This window comes from Pinus tabuliformis, chromosome 1_2, assembly GCF_031772625.1.
Source record: "Pinus tabuliformis cultivar Carrire ecotype Pingquan chromosome 1_2, CPIR1, whole genome shotgun sequence".
NCBI classification, from domain to species: Eukaryota; Viridiplantae; Streptophyta; class Pinopsida; order Pinales; family Pinaceae; genus Pinus; species Pinus tabuliformis.
The window spans coordinates 810,889,095-810,907,334 of record NC_142298.1 but is presented as its reverse complement, the minus strand read 5'-3'; positions in this window follow the sequence as shown (position 1 = coordinate 810,907,334).

The window sequence follows — 18,240 nt, the reverse complement described above, 5'->3', positions numbered from 1 at the left end:
TGATGTTACATTTCCTTGTAATCTCCACCATAGACGAGCAAGTTGAATTCTTTGCATGCATGAGCTATTTTTGGTTGTTTTATCAATTAACTGGATGATCTCTGAGTTAGACTGTTGTCCCACTACACAACTGACATCCAACTAGTTATATTAACTGCTAAAACCGGTTTAACTAAGTACAACTAGAAATAACTTAACTAGATTGCTATAAATTAGCAATCAACACATGCAAACTGAACTCGAAGCCCTCTAACTCGAATTTACGGAGATAACAGAGTGACAAGAGCCATGTCACCTCAATTAACCGCATCCAAGTTGTCTGTTGATGAGGAAACTTCAAAATTTCTCAATTTGACCAAGGCTAAGTCAAATTGAGCCTTTCTTGCTACACTTCTCAACACTATGGAGTAGGTTTTAGAATGCACCACTTTGTGAAAATCATGCTCCTTAACAACCACATTCCATGATTAAATCTCATTGGTTGCCAACTTTGAATATTACAATGACAAAATTTGAATGTTGATGAAGAATAAAAAGCTTTCACGCTCTATGTAAGTTATTAGGATGAAAACTAATGTAAACTTAGCCAATAAGAACAAAAAAAAACTACCTTCAATTGTATAGTGAGGAATTGATACTCCTTTTCTCCTAATTTAATTGTGTTGAGTTTTAACTCTTATATACATGAGACCTACAACAAACTCATTTTGAATTCCTTACATGTTTCAATAATTATAGAAAGGAATGTTCATTTTTGATGTAATATTATGTCCATCCATCAATGATTTGGATAAAAGTTAATACTCCTTTTCTCCTAATTTAATTGTGTTGAGTTTTGACTCTTATATATATGAGACCTACAACAAATTCATTTTGAATGGCCTACATATTTCAATAATTGTAGAAATGAATGTTATTTTTTGATGCAATATTATGTCCATCCATCAATGATTTGGAGAAAAGTATATGTGACATAATGCACTAAATAACTTCCACAGGCTACCTTTAACAATGATCTTCTTCAATAGAGAAAAGTTCAAGCCAACACCATAGTTAGCTTCTTCTAATTAGTTTTTAACTCTAATTAAATTACCTTGTGACTCTTGAGTTCTATAATACAATGTCAAACATCTCAAACTCCTTTATGTTGGGGTATTAAACTACCAATGAACTTGGGGGCCAACTTGTAATGTCCTTTCCTAAATTAATTTTGAACAAGACTAATTATTGCATTTTGGGGCCAATTTTGGAGATAGTGGGGCCTATTCGATTTTTATTAGGAGAGTAGACTTAGGAGAAGTTATTTTGTCGTGGTTAAATTACACATGGGGGCCATCCACACTAGGGAAATATGCACTACCTAGTTCGGTTTGCATGAAGGTGGTTAAGTTTTGCATGTAGGTGGTTAAGTGAGGGCCCACGATGGAGGTAAAAATGGATGGAAAAGTGCTCCACAAAATATATATAAGGAAGGTAGCTCTCCTCATTTCATTCATCTTATTGGAGTATATTGATTTCTCTTTGGTTGCTTGAGCTGCTTAGTCGAGTCACTGGTTTTTTAGCATGAGTTCTTCAGGCGAAGAGCTCACTCTTTCTTCGAGGGACTTCGAGTGCCACCCTAGGAAGGTTTTCATCATTTCTTTAGGAGGAGGATCACGTTGTGATTCCCAGCAGTAGCATTCCCTTCCAGGTTATGCATATTACTGGGGGACATAGTGGAGAGGAGGTCGAGTTCATTGGTGGTGCTTAGCAATGGAGATTTGAGGTGATATTTTCCGGAGAGGAGGCTAGGGAGGATTGTCAGCATCTAGGAGAGTTTGGGAGCTGATTGATCTTCTAGCTCCGCAGTGTGACTTTCGCATTACCTAGGCCAACGCAGAGGAAATAAGTCCTTGAGGCTGAGCTTTGTCATGTAGGTTAGAGGAGATATTTGGAGTGGTGTTTGCTTCCATTTCAGAGGACTTTGTGGTAATTCCTTGCAAGCCATATTTCTGGAGCTGTTTAGAGGGCGTGGGCCGTAGAAGAGATCGAATTTGGGACGTAAAAATATGGCCAAACCATTTTTGGGCTTTTCTGGGGTTTTGACAAGGATCGCAGATATAAAGTTTCACAATTTTCTGAGCAAGAGAAGTGGGGTTTTCAGTCATATCTTTGCAGCAGACAATGTAGAATTGATAGGGATTGCATAGTGCCTTTGGGGGTCGATTTTGGGAGGTCAAAATTGGGCCAAACCATTTCTAGATTTTTGTGGGTTTTGGTCAAGGATCTTGGGGCTGAATTTGTAGCATTTTCCGAGCAGCAAAAGTGGAGTTTATTGCAGTTCCTTTCCAACTAGTAGGGTAGTTTTCTGGGCAGCGCAGAGCATTAGAGGAGCAATCATTTCCAGCATTTGAGATCATTGTATTATCACCTGGGTTCTATCACGCTTTCCATTGAGGCAAGCCTAGGTTCATTCCTCCATACTATTGTACTTGCTCCATTGATTAATAAAATGGCTCAACTAGTTATTACTTCTGGAGTTTTATGAGCATTTGTTGATTGTTTAAAAATTATGTAATATAAATCGTTTTTCCTTTGCATATCACTATTTATTTAAGTTTGGAACATTACAGTGGTATCAAAGAATGATCTTGGCCTAGCTATGGGAAACTAGCCAGAAGATCATGGAAGCTTTGGGTATGAGTGCATAGTGACGGGTGAAACCGAAGACAAACCCATGGCTCAAGGGAAATACAGTATGCAGAAATTCTAGGGTAGAATTCATTGGGACGATGAGCAGTTGGCCTAGTTGAGGAGGGTGACAGACCAAAGACGTTAGAGGTGAGCAGGCTGTGGGGGTGCAACCATCTACATCATGTGGGGAAATTCGACCAAATCAGGGCACCAAATATTTTGAAAAGGAGCAAGCATGACAAAGATAGTTAGAGGGTGAGACCAGGGGGCTCTTTTGCTGGTGGATACCTGGCTTTAGATATTAGGTACCTAAGGTGGAGGTTGAGCATGATGCTGAGATCCCACAGGATGGTGAAGAGAGCATCGATATACCCGGTGTGGCACAATAGTCACCTTTATTAGAGACCTCTTTGATAGCCCCAGTTGACACCTCGGTGGAGAAGATAGAGCCTACACACATAGAGCCATCTGTTGAGGAGGAGACACCCATGGACGAGAGGCTAACAGTTGCTGAGGTACCTAGAGATGTGAGCGATTTTACAGGTGATAGATTCCCATGACAGTTCCACCAGTTTTAGGCCGACCTTGTAGCATTAAAAAGGAAGGTCACATTAGTGTGTGAGGCTATTTTGTAGTAGAACGAGGAGTTGGAGGGCATGAGAAGTCCACGACCAAATTAACTCACATTGGGGAGTGGTTGGATTCCATATTGGTGCAGCTAGAGTGCACGTTGGCGTGTGAGAGCAGCCCTCTTCGGGCATACATAGACGGGGCTGACAACACTGTTAGGTTACCTTGGCCCATCGGATAAAGGGAGACAGAGCTACTGAGTCAGATTGTATGTATTGACCAAGATAGCGAGATGATACGACCTGAGTTGCACAGGGTGCAACACCCGCATGCTGGGGTTGTTATATGTGTGGGAGTTCGTGCATTCGATCCCTCTCTTGGGGTTGGGTGGCGAGAGATTTTGAGTTGGTACCCGGTGGAGTGGACTATGGAGATGGTAGTGGACCCATATGGAGCTTAGCAAGAGTTTCCAGGCACTAGGGATGCTAGAAGCTCTGACTGGAATTAGGATTCGAGAAGGAACACCTATCATTTCCTAGGTATACTGGTTGACTATGACCTAGAGGGTATAGATGACCTAGTAGTCTAGCGTGCACCTCCGCTACGAGAGTTTCGGTTAGCACCAGTGGCCAACCAGTTTTTGGGCAGACTCCTTGGGTTGTCTTGGTATGACAATTGTACACAGGGTCTTAGGATGATCAGCATACTCTGGCAGGAGTTTGTTGGAGGAGGTGGCATTTGCAGGCCACCACACAGTGCCTTGTATGGAGCTGGGGATTCTTCGCATTTGTGTGAGACACAGAGGAGTAAAGCAGTGGTGGCATCACTACTGACACCTAGAGAGGTTCACTTCTTCTATCCCTTAGGGAGGACTTGGAGGGGAGGTCCCCTCATCGGAGAGCATGGTGATGCGACAGTGGAGGTGATGATCCAGGTTGGATGTGGGCCGACGCATATGGACACAAATTTAGTCCATCTCATTCAGGGATCGGTAGGGGCATCTAGCATGGAGCAATGTTCTATAGATGGGCATGGAGATGCATGGGGGTGTGTCGTAGTATGTTGGACTGTATTGTGGAGTGGGAGTGCCTCAAATTGCATTGAGTACATGCAGGGAGTGATAGGTATAGTGACACAGGTGAGACATAAGACGGCACAGGATGACATAGTCATAGTCGAGGGTATCCATCAGTGTACAGGGGTAGGCCGCGGTGTACAGTGGCATGTCCAGGAGTACTGGGATGATCGGTGGTATGCAGGGGCTTATAGTACTACACAACAAGGTCTTGGAGTGTTGCCTCCAGGGAGACCCTTGAATGGAAACACCAGGCATAACTTTGGGCGTAGTTCACCTAGGATCGACGAGAACACAGATGAGCGATACTTAATGGTATCCACAGGGACTGACACGCTTAACCCTCTTCTACATCCCTCCCGGACGCAGTCGATTTTACTATCAACTTTCTGCACTCTGGGCATGAGCAGCGGGGGATGAGGAGATCACCCGATATATTTGGGTGACACCCAGCGCACTAGGGGGGAGACTTTAGCAGTGGAATTGGATTGGTGCATATGTTGACAACCACAGGTTGGGGAATGAGGTGATCATCTACAAGGGTGGCATATCATTCATCACCGAGCCAACGTATGGGTAGCTAGTCTCGAGGGAGACATGTGTCACTCTTTGCTTAGGGCATGTCGAGACCAATCATGAGTAGAGGATAGCGGGTACAACTGAGGTAGTTTCCTAGTATATGTTTGGGCTCCATACCTTATATTGGCACATTATTGAGAGGGTGGATGACAGACCCATGGGAGATGGTTGGCAGGGATAGGAGGGATCCACATACCTTGAGTCGATTATGAGCATCAGATACCCATATTTGGTTGCATTCAGGGGGTAGCTCTTTGGCACATATGGCTTCTAGCGATCATTGGTACTACACAGTGGCAGGAACCGGGAATATTAGCATGCATCAGATTAGCCCACGATATATGAAGTTGATATAATGATCACATGCAGGGACTAGAGATGAGGGCTAGAGGAATTTCATCGGTTGTCAGGGCTATGCCACAGCAGGTCTGACTATGGGATGCAGGGATTCAGTAGATTGATAGATCACTCGTGATGAGTGGATTCGTGGCAGAGAGTGAAATAGTTCTCTCTTGGGATGACACATGGGGGTTCACAGAGGGTTTCATCATATGGGGAGGCAGACATTCTCTGTTGCTGCACAGGTTCGGATTTAGATTTGGATCGGTAGGCCTTGGTGCCATGGAGATGCCCAGGAAGGATATGTCTCACCTCTTTCAGTATTCCACCATCGAGTTCCAGGAGAGGAGGATATTGTTTGTGCACGATGGGGAGTATGACATAGTCAGAGTAGCATAGCGTCAGCACGATGGCACCACTCTGGGACTAGCAGGGAACTGGGGCATCACAACTCTTCATAGCTCAATAACCTTTAGGGATGCGCCAGCTACTATAGGGGGAGATCATACAGATCTTCCATTGGGCTTTAGCGAGTCACTGATGGAGCAGGGGACTTCTAGTACTGCACTGGGCATGATAGGGAGTGGAGCGAGGGGAGCTTCATGTTGGACAGGATGGCCTGAGATCCTGGTATTGAAGTATTCTTTCATATCAGGACAATGCTGAGGTCAAGGACGATTCAGTGGCACATCTGGGACCCTAGCACATGTTGTAGTGACAATGGGGAGCAACAGTTAGAGAGGATTCTCATTCAGGAATTGCTTGAGGACAAGCAATTTTTGGTGCATTGGATGAGCTTGCCAGATGAGGATGCCACTTGGGAGGGCGAACACATACTTGAGCATCCAACACTGAAGTAACTTTAGGACAAGGAACATTTGTGAGGGGAGGATTGTGATGTCCCTTCCTAAATTAATTTGGAACAATACTAATTATTGCATTTTGGGGCCAATTTTGAAGATAGTGGGGCCTATTCGATTTTTATTAGGAGATTAGACTTAAGAGAAGTTATTTTGTTGTGGTTAAATTACACATGGGGGCCACCCACACTAGGGAAATACACACTACCTAGTTCGGTTTGCATGAAGGTGGTTAAGTTTTGCATGTAGGTGGTTAAGTGAGAGCCCATGATGGAGGTAATATTGGAGGGAAAAGTGCTCCACGAAATATATATAAGGAAGGTAGCTCTCCTTATTTCATTCATCTTATTGGAGTATATCGATTTCTCTTTGGTTGCTTGAGCTGCTTAGCAAAGTCACTAGTTGTTTAGCATGAGTTCTTCAAGCGAAGAGCTCACTCTTTCTTCGGGGGACTTGGAGTGCCACCCTAGGAAGGTTTTCTTCATTTCTTCTGGAGGAGGATCACATTGTGATTCCCAACAGTAGCATTCCCTTCCAGGTTGTGCATATTACTGGGGGACATAGTGGAGAGGAGGTCGAGTTCATTGGTGGTGCTTAGCAATGGAGATTTGAGGTGATATTTTCCTGAGAGGAGGCTAGGGAGGATTGTCAAAATCTGGGAGAGTTTGGGAGCTGATTGAGCTTCTAGCTCCGCAGTGTGACTTTCGCATTACCTAGGCCAATGCAGAGGAAATGTGTGTGGGAGCTCATTTGGTGGGTAGAGTATAAGTCCTTGAGGTTGAGCTTTTTCATGTAGGTTAGAGGAGATATTTGGAGTGGTATTTGCTTCCATTTCAGAGGACTTTGTGGTCATTCCTTGTAGGCCATAGTTCTGGAGCTTTTTGGAGGGTGTGGACCATAGAAGAGATCGAATTTGGGAGGTCAAAATATGGTTAAACAATTTCTGGGTTTTTGACAAGGATCCCAGATATAAAGTTTTAGAATTTTCTGAGCACCGAAAGTGGGGTTTTCAGCCGTATCTTTGCAACAGATAGTGTAGAATTGTTGGGGATTGCATAGTGCCTTTGGGGGTCGATTTTGGGAGGTCAAAATTGGGCCAAACCATTTTTGAGTTTTTGTGGGTTTTGGTCAAGGAGCTCGGGGCTGAATTTGTATCATTTTCTAAGCAGTTGAAGTGGACTTTCTTGCAATTCCTTTCCAACCAGCAGTGTAGTTTTCAGGGCAGCACATAGCATTAGAGGAGAAATCATTTCCAGCATTTGAGATCATTGTATTATCACCTGGGTTCTATCATGATTTCCATTGAGGCAAGCCTAGGTTCATTCCTCCATACTATTATACTTGCTACATTGATTAATAAAATGGCTCAGTTGGTTATTACTTCTGGAGTTTTATGAGCATTTGCTGATTGTTTAAAATTTATGTGATGTAAATCATTTTTGCTTTGCATATCACTGTTTATTTAAGTTTGGAACATTATAGTGGTATCAGACCATGATCTTGGCCTAGTTGTGGGAAACTAGCCAGAAGATCATGGAAGCTTTGGGTATGAGTGCATAGTGACGAGTGAAACCGGAGACAAACCCATGGCTCAAGGGAAATCCAGTATGCAGATATTCTGGGATAGAATTCATTGGGACGATGAGTGGTTGGTCCAGTTGAAGAGGGTGATAGACCAAACCCATTCTCACCCTTACAACAAAGATGTTAGAGGTGAGCAGGCCTTGGGGGTGCAACCATCTACATCATGTGGGGAAAGTCGACCAGATCAGGGCGCCAGATCTTTTGAAAAGGAGCATGCATGAAAAAGATAGTTAGAGGGTGAGACCAAGGGGCACTTTTGCTGGTGGAAACCTGGCTTTAGATATCAGGAGCCTGAGGAGGAGGTTGAGCATGATGTTGAGAGCCCACAGGATGGTGAGGAGAGCATCGATATACCCGGTGTGGCACAATAGTCACCTTTATTAGAGACCTCTTTGATAGCCCCAGTTGACACCTTGGTGGAGAAGATAGAGCCTACACAGATAGAGCCATCTGTTGAGGAGGAGCCACCCATGGATGAGAGGCCAACAGTTGCTGAGGTACCTGGAGATGTGACCGAGTTTACAGGTGATAGATTCCCACGACAATTCCACCAGTTTCAGGCTGACCTTATAGCATTAAAAAGGAAGGTCGCATTAGTGCGTGAGGCTATTCTGCAGCAGAACGAGGAGCTGGAGGGCATGAGAGTAGTTTGTGCCTGTTACACAACATTTTGTCACTGTCCTTTTACTCCCCGTTCCTTGACCCTGGAGGACCTCTACAATGAACCTCACATGCTTTCCCTTCATGAAGAAACCTCCCACTATGTCCCTCTTCATGAGTAGATCAATTCCCTTTTGCACCATTTCCCCTAAAAATTTTATCTTGCCCAGTTTACAAGACCGACTCTAATGGCCCTTGTCTTCCTCGCGCTGATATGTAGGGATTAGCACTGTCCCTAGGGCCAACTGGAGCGACTGAGCTTTGTTCCAGTCACGCCGGTCCTGTTATGGAAAGTTTTTTAAATTAAGAGCTGAAGCTTCCAACTCTAGAAGCTTCGTAACGAAAGTCTGGTAAATGGTTTGGTCGAATGGGGTCCAGATGTCAGTTTGGGCTCCTTCCCCTATAATGATGGAAATACCTCAAGGGATAAGACCTTCTCCCATGAGAAGAGGATCCATCTCCCATCCATTCATCCTATATAAGCCTCCCTTTTTCCCAAGCACAAGCTAGTGTTAATGTTGGTGTGCTAGTGCTATTTTGGTTTGGAGTAAACAACAAGCTATTCATAGTTGTAGCTCTCTAGTAGTGTGAGGGAGAAGTGCGATTTGGTTTGGAGTGAAGCCTAAATGGAAGAGCCTTAAAACTATTTTTGTTGAGGCCATCATGGAATTCTAGCAGAAGTGTGTGGGAACTTGGTGTTGTCAGAGGAGAACGACAACGACAACGTCAAGACAATGGTTGTAATCTCTTCTTGATTCAATATATATGCAACTATCGATTGATGTCCTACATGATTTGTCATCTTGCATGTTCATGGCTTAATTTTTCTTGACTTGTTAAGTAGGTTGAATTACAATTTGTCTGTTATCAAGGTTGTTGTTTGCTGTTGTTTACTTGTTTCAGGTGTCTGAAGAAGGAAGCGAGAGATAGCTGGAGCGAGCAAACAAGGACATCATCAAACGAGATAAGTGTACTAAGAGGTAGGCCCTCTTAATTGGTTCTAGCCAAAGGAAATTTTCCATAGAATGTATCTGTTGTGGCTAGACCTATTATCGGGCTAGAGGAATTTGTTTGTGTCTGCACTTATAATTTTACTTCACCACAAATTGGCGACTCCGCTGGGGGTACATCCTTTTGTTTGTCTTGGATTTCATGATTTCGTGTGAACTTTTCTAGTTCCACTTTTTCCATTTGGTTATGTTTCTTTTCTCCTGCTTACTGGCCTGAGTTTGAAATTCATAGTAGCAGATTTGGTCCCTGTTTCAAATTTTTTTATTTTTTTCTTGGCTCCCTTGATCAACGTGCTTAATCCACTGATAGTCACGCTGATTAGCACGAGATCCTGAGAAACAGTTGCGTCGACCAGCCTCTGGCGCTTGTTGTCAGTTAGGAAGTCATGCCGATGCCTGTAAGTGAAGATTAGGGTTTGTCCCCAATCTTGGCCAGTGCATTTTGCTCTCATGATTTTGACCCAGTAAGCCTTTTAGATTGTTTTCTTCCTGACTAGAAAGTTGTTTTTCATTTGGTTTTGTTTGCCTGTTGGCTTATCATCTTTCTGCTTGATTTCTTGAGTCATTGGGTGGTCAGTGACACTATGGAATCTAGATTGCCATCCATTCAGCTGATTTTGAACTCAGAGAGTCAAGTTGTAGGTGTGTTTACTCCTTGCATTTCATTTGCGGTCTTTTTATGACTTTGACCTCCATTACACAAGTTTGAAAATTTTTCGTTTTCTTGTCTAAACGTTTATTTTCTGGCATGGATTACGTTGCTTGTCTTGTTGTTGGTAAAGTCAGTGCTTCATTAGTCTAAATGAGCCTCTCTTTTCATGTTTTCATTTGCTTGAAGAGCTGATTGTCTCGAAAACTCTTTCATTGAAGTGTTGTATGCGAAAAGTTTATTTCGTTGTTTCATGAAAAATATGAAATTCTAGTTTGTTGCATCATTGTGCTACGATAGCTTGCATCACTAAGAGACTAGTATTGCATTGGCATTTGAAAAAGGAAAAGAACTATTTTTCTTTTGAAAGGACTATCAGAAATGTGCTTGTCAGGAAATTAGGAATTGGAATACATTTTTCATTAGTTTATTTTTTCGAAAAGTGAAGTAGTGAAAGATCATTTCGATTTCAGTTGCTTGGTTGTTTGCATTTGATTGTGTAGTTTCTACCCTCTCTAGTGTAGGCATTCATCGAATTCAAAGGGTCTTGTCTCATTTAGTTGCATTGTAGGTTTTTCGAGTCACACCGCTAAGACTTGCAAACTGAAACATAACTCAAGATAAAATTTAAAATGAATTCAATTAACCTAAGGCACATTTGACACTTAACGATCATATCTAGAAGGTCTAGGCTAGAGACGTGTTCTGACGTCTTTAAACATAGTAGCTGTCATTAGCTTCGGCATTAGATAGCGCTAGTACGGATTTGTGCTCCTCGTACCATTGAGTATATAACGGAAGACCCCTCTAGGCTGCAATTGTTTATCCTTAGGAAGCCGATTCGACCGCCTTGCAAACGTGATACACCAAACACAACATTTGGGGAGATTGCTTGCTCATACTTCTCGGTTCGCCGGGAGGTATTCTGCAGTTCACAGTTGCCTAGTAATCTTGTTTCCCTAGATCATATAGAGTAGTCATTTGATCTTTTTGACTCATTAAACTTAAAATATCATTCGAGCACTTGTCCTTTCGAGCTCGTTTCCAATCGAAAGCGATAGAGTCATCTTTGTTTCTTTCTCGACTCTTAAAAAATGAAAGAGCACCAACCTTTTATGTGTCTTAATAATTGATTGCCCACCATCCGATAACACCCTGTTAGTCTTTTCTGAGACCAAATCGTGAGTTTCCCTTAAAGAAAATTTTAAAGCCTTGAAGTTAATTTTTCTGTTGACTAAGACAAGGTCATCGTGGCTGAACCATTTGGTTCACCCAGTTCCTCTTCCTCTCCTCTGTCTGAAAGATTGTCTGAGGAGCCATTTCCTAAGTTACCAGAGTCACTCGAGGACCAAGGTGTTGAACTCAGAATTGTTTTGAGCATTCAACCTTTGTCATCTCATCCTCCGCCTACTTTCAATACTGGATCATCTGCTGATCTTGGCCCGGAATCTCTGGACAATCCTGTTCAAACCCCTGAGAACTCACCGATCACTGATGGTCAGCTTGGACTGGTTATCTACCCTTCGAATCCTTTGTTGACCTTGTTGTGATATCACCGCAACGTCCTTACAGTCTGTATGACCAGCCGGGTGTTCCTTTGGAACTATCCCCTTGTACTTCTTCGTGTAGAAATTTCACCTATAGATCAACTGATAATGCAATATACTAGAGCAAAATACTAGATCTACTTCTACAACAAACTTTGTGGAAGCTTAATCGAATATGGGCAAGATCAAATGGAACACATATAATAGATGAAGAGAAAGAAAACACACATGAACACAGTAGATACTCCGGGGAAAGCCTCAGCCTAAAACCCCAATCTCTGTAATATCATACAAGTGGAAATATGTCTGGATTTCACAAAGCCTTAGCCCAGAAGCTATCCAGCTCTCTGTACAATCTCAAAATGCTGCTCATAGATAGAATAGGCAACACCTGTGCCTTCCTTCAGTCCTCCAAGCCTCCTATTTCCTTGCACAGTTTTCCTTGGGGTCCAGTGCTTCCACCTGTGTGAATTGGCCTCTTCACACATTCACTAACCTTTGATCTAATTGCGCAATCCTGAAGGAGATAATTCCTTCTGCATGTATGAGTTTCCCATATAGGAAAAATCCTTCAATTGATAATACACTGTCCCATCCTCTGATCTCAATTGGGTCTCTGATTGAACTGACATGCGTGAGTTATTTATGAGAGAATATTTAGTTATCTGGAGAGCAACAGTTACATGCATGCAAGCATTAACTAACTAAACTCACAATTAATTCCACAAACTGTTGGAACTAATCTAACTGGACTTAACTTAGTTAATTGAGCTAACTAATTACAACTCAAAGTACAACTCATCCCATCTCCTTAACTAAGGGATAAATTCCTCAATCAAGGGAGAAACTATTGCATGTCTTCACATAGACTTCATGTTTGATTTTCTCCAACTAATTAACTCAAGATGAATTAATTAATTATTAATCAAACAGCTGCTAAGAACAAATTCGAGTTTTGCTTCTCAATTTTAGTTCAGGGACTAACTAAAATAGGAATCTATCCTGAACTGCTAAAAATAGCAATGCTATTTTTAGCACTTCCATTTTTCATTCCTTGTTGCTGGGTCCAGCACTAGTACCTGAACTGCTATTTATAGCAGTGCTATTTTTAGCACTTCTATTTTTAGCATTTCTTGTTGCCATTTTCAACACTTCGGCCATTTGTCGTTGTTTGTTCCCGGATATGGAACCCGAAGGCGATGCTCTAGTCACCTATCCGAAGAGTCCAAAGTTTCTACTCCACACACTATCGAGGAGGAAGATCAGCCTTTTCCTCCTGAGGGTTTCCCCTATACCTAGGGCATTCCCGCCAGTTTTCCACCTAACTATGTGTATTTGGTATAGTTGGTTTTAGGTACACCTAGTGCCTCATCACTTTACCATAAACCTATTTGGGCGTCAGGCGCCATGCCTACTTCAGGTCTGTTCATTGTGAACACAACTTCCCAACAGGTTTTTACCTCAGTCCCGGTGCAACCCACCGTTCTGAACACCCTTGTATCATCAATCCCAGTTACCCATCAGGCATAACCAACAGTTTCGAAGAATGTCTCTTTCAGTTCCTCCATCCCTCTAGTCAGTGGCCAGGCTGTGCCACTGCCTAGGGGGCAAAATCTGAATGTTTCTATCATGTCAGGTGCCACCAATGTGAGTGGATCACAAGCTCACATGGTTGGTATGAACTAGCCTTCTTCCGGTGTTATTCATAACCCTGTTGATCCTACTGGATGAAGCAATGTCTAGTACCAACAGGTTCAGAATCTCGTTGGTTCATCTGGATCGAGCAATGTCTAGTATCAACGACCCTACGAGGCTCAGGTCCAATACCAAACTCCTTATGTTCCATATCGTTCTCAAGTAATGGTTAATCAACTTTACACCCTTCAGTCTAGGCAGTACATTTAGCCTGGCTTGTCCACCTTCCAGGGTGGTTATGGCCAGATTCAGTTCGGAAATTTTTCGGGCACTGTTCAAGTACCCTTGCAACAGTAAGGGTAGCCTCTACAACAACAAGGGCAACCTTTTTTTCCGCAAGGGAAACTTTATTGCAGCAAGGGCTCTCTGCACAACAGCAAGGGAAAATGATCCCGCAACAAGGTCAATTGCAACAACCGCAAGGTCAACCCTTGCAACAGTTGTAGCAAACCGTGCAGTAGCAGATGAAATATGCTCTGCACACCTCCCAGCCCATGTCCTCGCAGGGCCAACCTCTGCAGCCCCAGGGACAAATTTTGCAACCGCAAGGTCAACCCTTGCAACAACAAAACCAACCTGGGCAGCAACAACCCTTGTATACATATTAGCAGGGTCAACCTTTGCAAGGGCAGGGCCAAGGTCAAGTCCTGTAACAGCAGGCCCAAAATCCTAATGTCCTAGGTCAACAGGTTCAAAATCCTTCAGAATCCTTCTGGCCAAGGGCATCAAGTACAAAACCCTAATGCCCTAGGTCACCAGGTTCAAAATCCTTTTGGTCAAGGGCAGTAGGTACATAATCCCTATGTCCAAGGGCAACAAGTGTATCAACCTTATGCCCAAGGAAATCAAGTCCAAAATCCTCTTGTTCAGGGACAACAGGTTCATCACCTGTATGTTCAAGGACAATAGGTCCAATATCCATATGTCCAAGGTCAACAGGCTCAACAACCTTTTAACAGTACATTGCTTATCAGCAACCAATGGCCAGATAGTTCTAAGGTATTCAAGGTTAAAATCATCCCTATGGTCAAGGTAACTCACAATGGGGCCAACATCAGATGCCATATGGCCAAAATCCCCCACTGTGGGGCCAAAATCCTTACCAACAAGGATGGGCTCCTCCGTTCAGACCCGCTTATTGACCTCCCATGCCTTTTAACACCCAATTACCATTCTTGGCCATATTCAAGTTTCCAGATGTATCTCGCCTTACGAATGATCCAATCCTTCATTCGCCATATAGGCCTCCAGTGTCATCCAAGATACCAAGCGATTGTCCAAAATTCGATGGGAAAGCAAAAGAAGATTCTCAGGCCCATGTGATGAAATATCACCTTTGGTGCTCGTCGAACTCGTACGTCGACGATTCCATTCGTCTTCGTCTTTTCCAACAAACCCTCACAAGCGCTACAGCCAAGTGGCACATCGAGCTGCCTTGAAGTACTTACCATGACTTTAACTCTTTATCCATGGCTTTCCTCATGCATTTTTAGTTGTTGGTTCACTATGAAAGTGGCACCTATTTGCTCACATCGCTTAAGCAAGATACTGCGACACACATCTCCAATCACATCAATGAATGGAGACGTAAACGTCGCCCGATCAAATTTGAGATTGTTGATCAGTTGCTTACTAAATGGTTCACTAAATCATTCGTGGCCCCAATTTCTCGTGATATAGCTATGGGTGGATGTGTTACTGAAGAGCAAGCCATTGATCATGCCCAGTACTTAGATCTAATTTACTCTCAATCTGGCACTTTGTATGAGTTATTACTTGATGCTCTGCGGCCATCATCTGATCCCGCAGCATCAAAGTCACAAGTTGTACCTCCTGTCGATGGAGTTATTGGTTCAGTATCTCAGACCCTTGCTAAATCTTCTTCCAAACAGAAGTCGGTCTCAAATTATGTTCTTAATAGTTCTTCCCAGAATCCACCTGGCCCTGGTAAAACCTCAAAGGTCCATGCTGTCCAGTCTACGTAGTAGACAAATCCTTGAAAGATAAGAAGAAAGGCAAAGGTAAGGGTAAAGTCGATGCCCCAAAACAGGGTCCTCCCAAATCGTCTACTGGCGAATCTTCGCAACGGAAACCTAAGTATCCCTGCCTCATTTGTGAGGAAGATCACTACACTAAAGATTGTCCCCGACGATCTGAAGTTAGTCGCTTGCTCAAAGGGACCCCGCTGTTCTCAAAGAGCCTTTTCCATCTCAGTAGACCCAAATGGTAGACCAACCCCAATCAAATGCTTCCTCAGGATCTCAAGTGTTCATGATGAGTACGTCTATTAACGTGGCTACTAGATCGAAATATTATCAAACTCATGCTTCGATAGATGGGAAAGAGAAGGAAGCCACCCCTTCTTCTCTACCCCGAGTTCTGGCCCTCTTCATATCGAGCGCCCTAACCCTACCCTGATTCCGATATACGACCGCCCTCTCGAGGTTTGTTGTGGAAATCCTCGTACAATCCTAATGCCTGAACTGCTCAGCACCATAATATTGTTGAGGATTTGGCTTAGGCACCGTCAGCGATGTCGGCTTTCGAGGTGCTCCAAAGCTACCCATTGCAATGGAAATCTTTATTGTCAGCTATCGGGGGTATCAATCCCATCGATTCCAATTTGATATGTTTTCATCTAGAAAACCATGTTCCGCGCCTCCCTCATCAAATTGCCTTTCTCATTCAGGTAATCATCAATGAGAAGACCATCCATCAGACTGTCATCAATGAAGGTGCTTCCACCTGCATCATGTCAACCACATGTTGGAAGGCTATTGATTCTCCTGGTTTGAACCAATCTCCGAACACTTTGGAAGCTTTCGATGGGCACGATTCGTGACCCTTCGGTGTCTTACCTAACCTTGCCATTACTCTGGAAGGCAAGGCAATGTAAGTCAAGGTAGAGATTTTTGATGCCAATCTCAATTATAATCTTCTACTCGGCCGGAGTTGGACCCATGTTATGCATGTCGTAGCCTCCTCCCTATTTCGCATGATTCATTTTCCCCACCAAGGGAAGATTGTCACTGTTGACCAGTTGTCTTTCTTTGTCTCTTCCTTGTCAGATGGCAATGTTTCGTGCGTCAAGCACACTGGTGCTCCCTATGAGAGTGCGGGGGCAGGTCTTTTTAAAGATTTTGCCTTAGTGGGAATTTTTCCACTCCCACCTCCTCATGTTGCCTCTGTCCACATGGTCTTAGTTAAATCTGATCCTTGGGTCATACCTTCACCAGATCTTGTTGATACCTGGGGAGAGGTTATGCCGCTTAGTCCCATTGAAGTCAATTACGTGTAAATTGTTTCGGCTTCAAGTTCCGCATCCTCTGATTTTTTTGTTTCGAAGACCTCTCTTGATACATACTCTCAATCCCCGTGGCTTTGGTGCTTTGGAATCACCTGATCCCTTAGCTAAGACATTCCTTGCTAATGAAGGTATCATGGAAGTCATGTTTCTCAAGGAACCACCTTGGACCGATACTCATCATCGTTCCTCGTTCTTGCCTCGCCTGGTGGTCATGTCTATGTGTCTTGAGAAGTTTTCTTCTCAGCTGCTTATTGACGTGTCAGTGTACCGATTGCCCATTATTGCTCTAGGGTTTTCATCTGACTTGTAACCCTCCCTCACCCAGGGGGCATAGGGGCAAAGCCTTATATCCGTTTCACTCCATTATTTGGTCGAGTCGATGCTTACTTGTCATGGCAATGGTAAAACTCCAGTGTCCATCTGTGTTGATTGATTACCTGATTCTGAGCATGGACTCTCTCAAGAAGTACTATGCTTAGGTCATCTTGCATGGTTACTTGTGTACATTAGTGTGTCATTGATTTTTTTGCAGTGTGGTTTTGTGTGTTAGTTTTCAAATAATTTTCCTGTTTACTATGCTTTTCTTGCTTTGCAGATGTCTGCGACTCCTCACATCGGTTTCGCTGATGGTGCTTGCGTAGTACCCGAAACCTATCATCCGTGGCATGGGCTATTTTTGACCCTAATGGTGAGTTGATTGACCTTCAAGGTATCTTTCTAGGATGCACAACTAACAACATTTCTGAATACAGTGCAGTCATCGAACTGTTGTCAGAAGCCATTGCTCTTGACATTAGAGAGTTGGTTGTCAATTTGGATTCATAGCTTGTCGTCCTTCAACTCAACGGGAAATATTCCGTCAGAAACCCTCAAATATTGAGAATGTATCTCCATATTCATCTACTGGAAAGACATTTTGATTACATTACATATCATCATATTCCTAGGTGCATGAATACATTGACAAATGCATTAGTTAATTATATGTTGGATAGACATTTACGAAACATGTGAAAAGATAAAACAAACCATTTCTACCATAGTAGGCAAGAAAATACAACATATATATATGGTGATAATGTTTGATACATCAGAACCCCAAAAATAATATGTGTGTCCAAAATAACATTGGCGGCTCGCAGGCCTCATATATCCGTGGCACGCAGACCTCAAAAAATGTAAGTGTTGAACCTAGGAACTAATCAGCATGGTGACCATGGTAGCATGATACAGCTCGTGCAACATGAGTCAGCAATCAACGGATCCGATCCGAGACTCCCACCGTGTGTCTCTGGTACTAACGAGGAATGTCTCCTACCCGAGCATACTCCGAGATACCACGAGTCAACCCCTCAAGGTTCCTCATGATCTCCTCCTCGTTGTCACTCCCCTCCTGATAAGGAGCGACAACATCAATCGGGTGGGGGACGTGCCTGGCTATTGGGGACATCCCAACAGGCTGCTCTAGTCCAACATCTGCATTAACAAGAGAAATGTTATAAGCACATATATACCAAAAACAATTTAAAAAATATATATCAAAATTAAAAGTTTGATTTTTTACCTTCATCGTCGAAATCCTCTCCATCTGGTAAGGGCATGTCCGGATCTCCACGGAAGTCAGTGCCACTGTATGGCCAGTCCTCCATGACGATCTTCTGTCGTCGTAGCCATGAAAAGAATGCAGGTCTG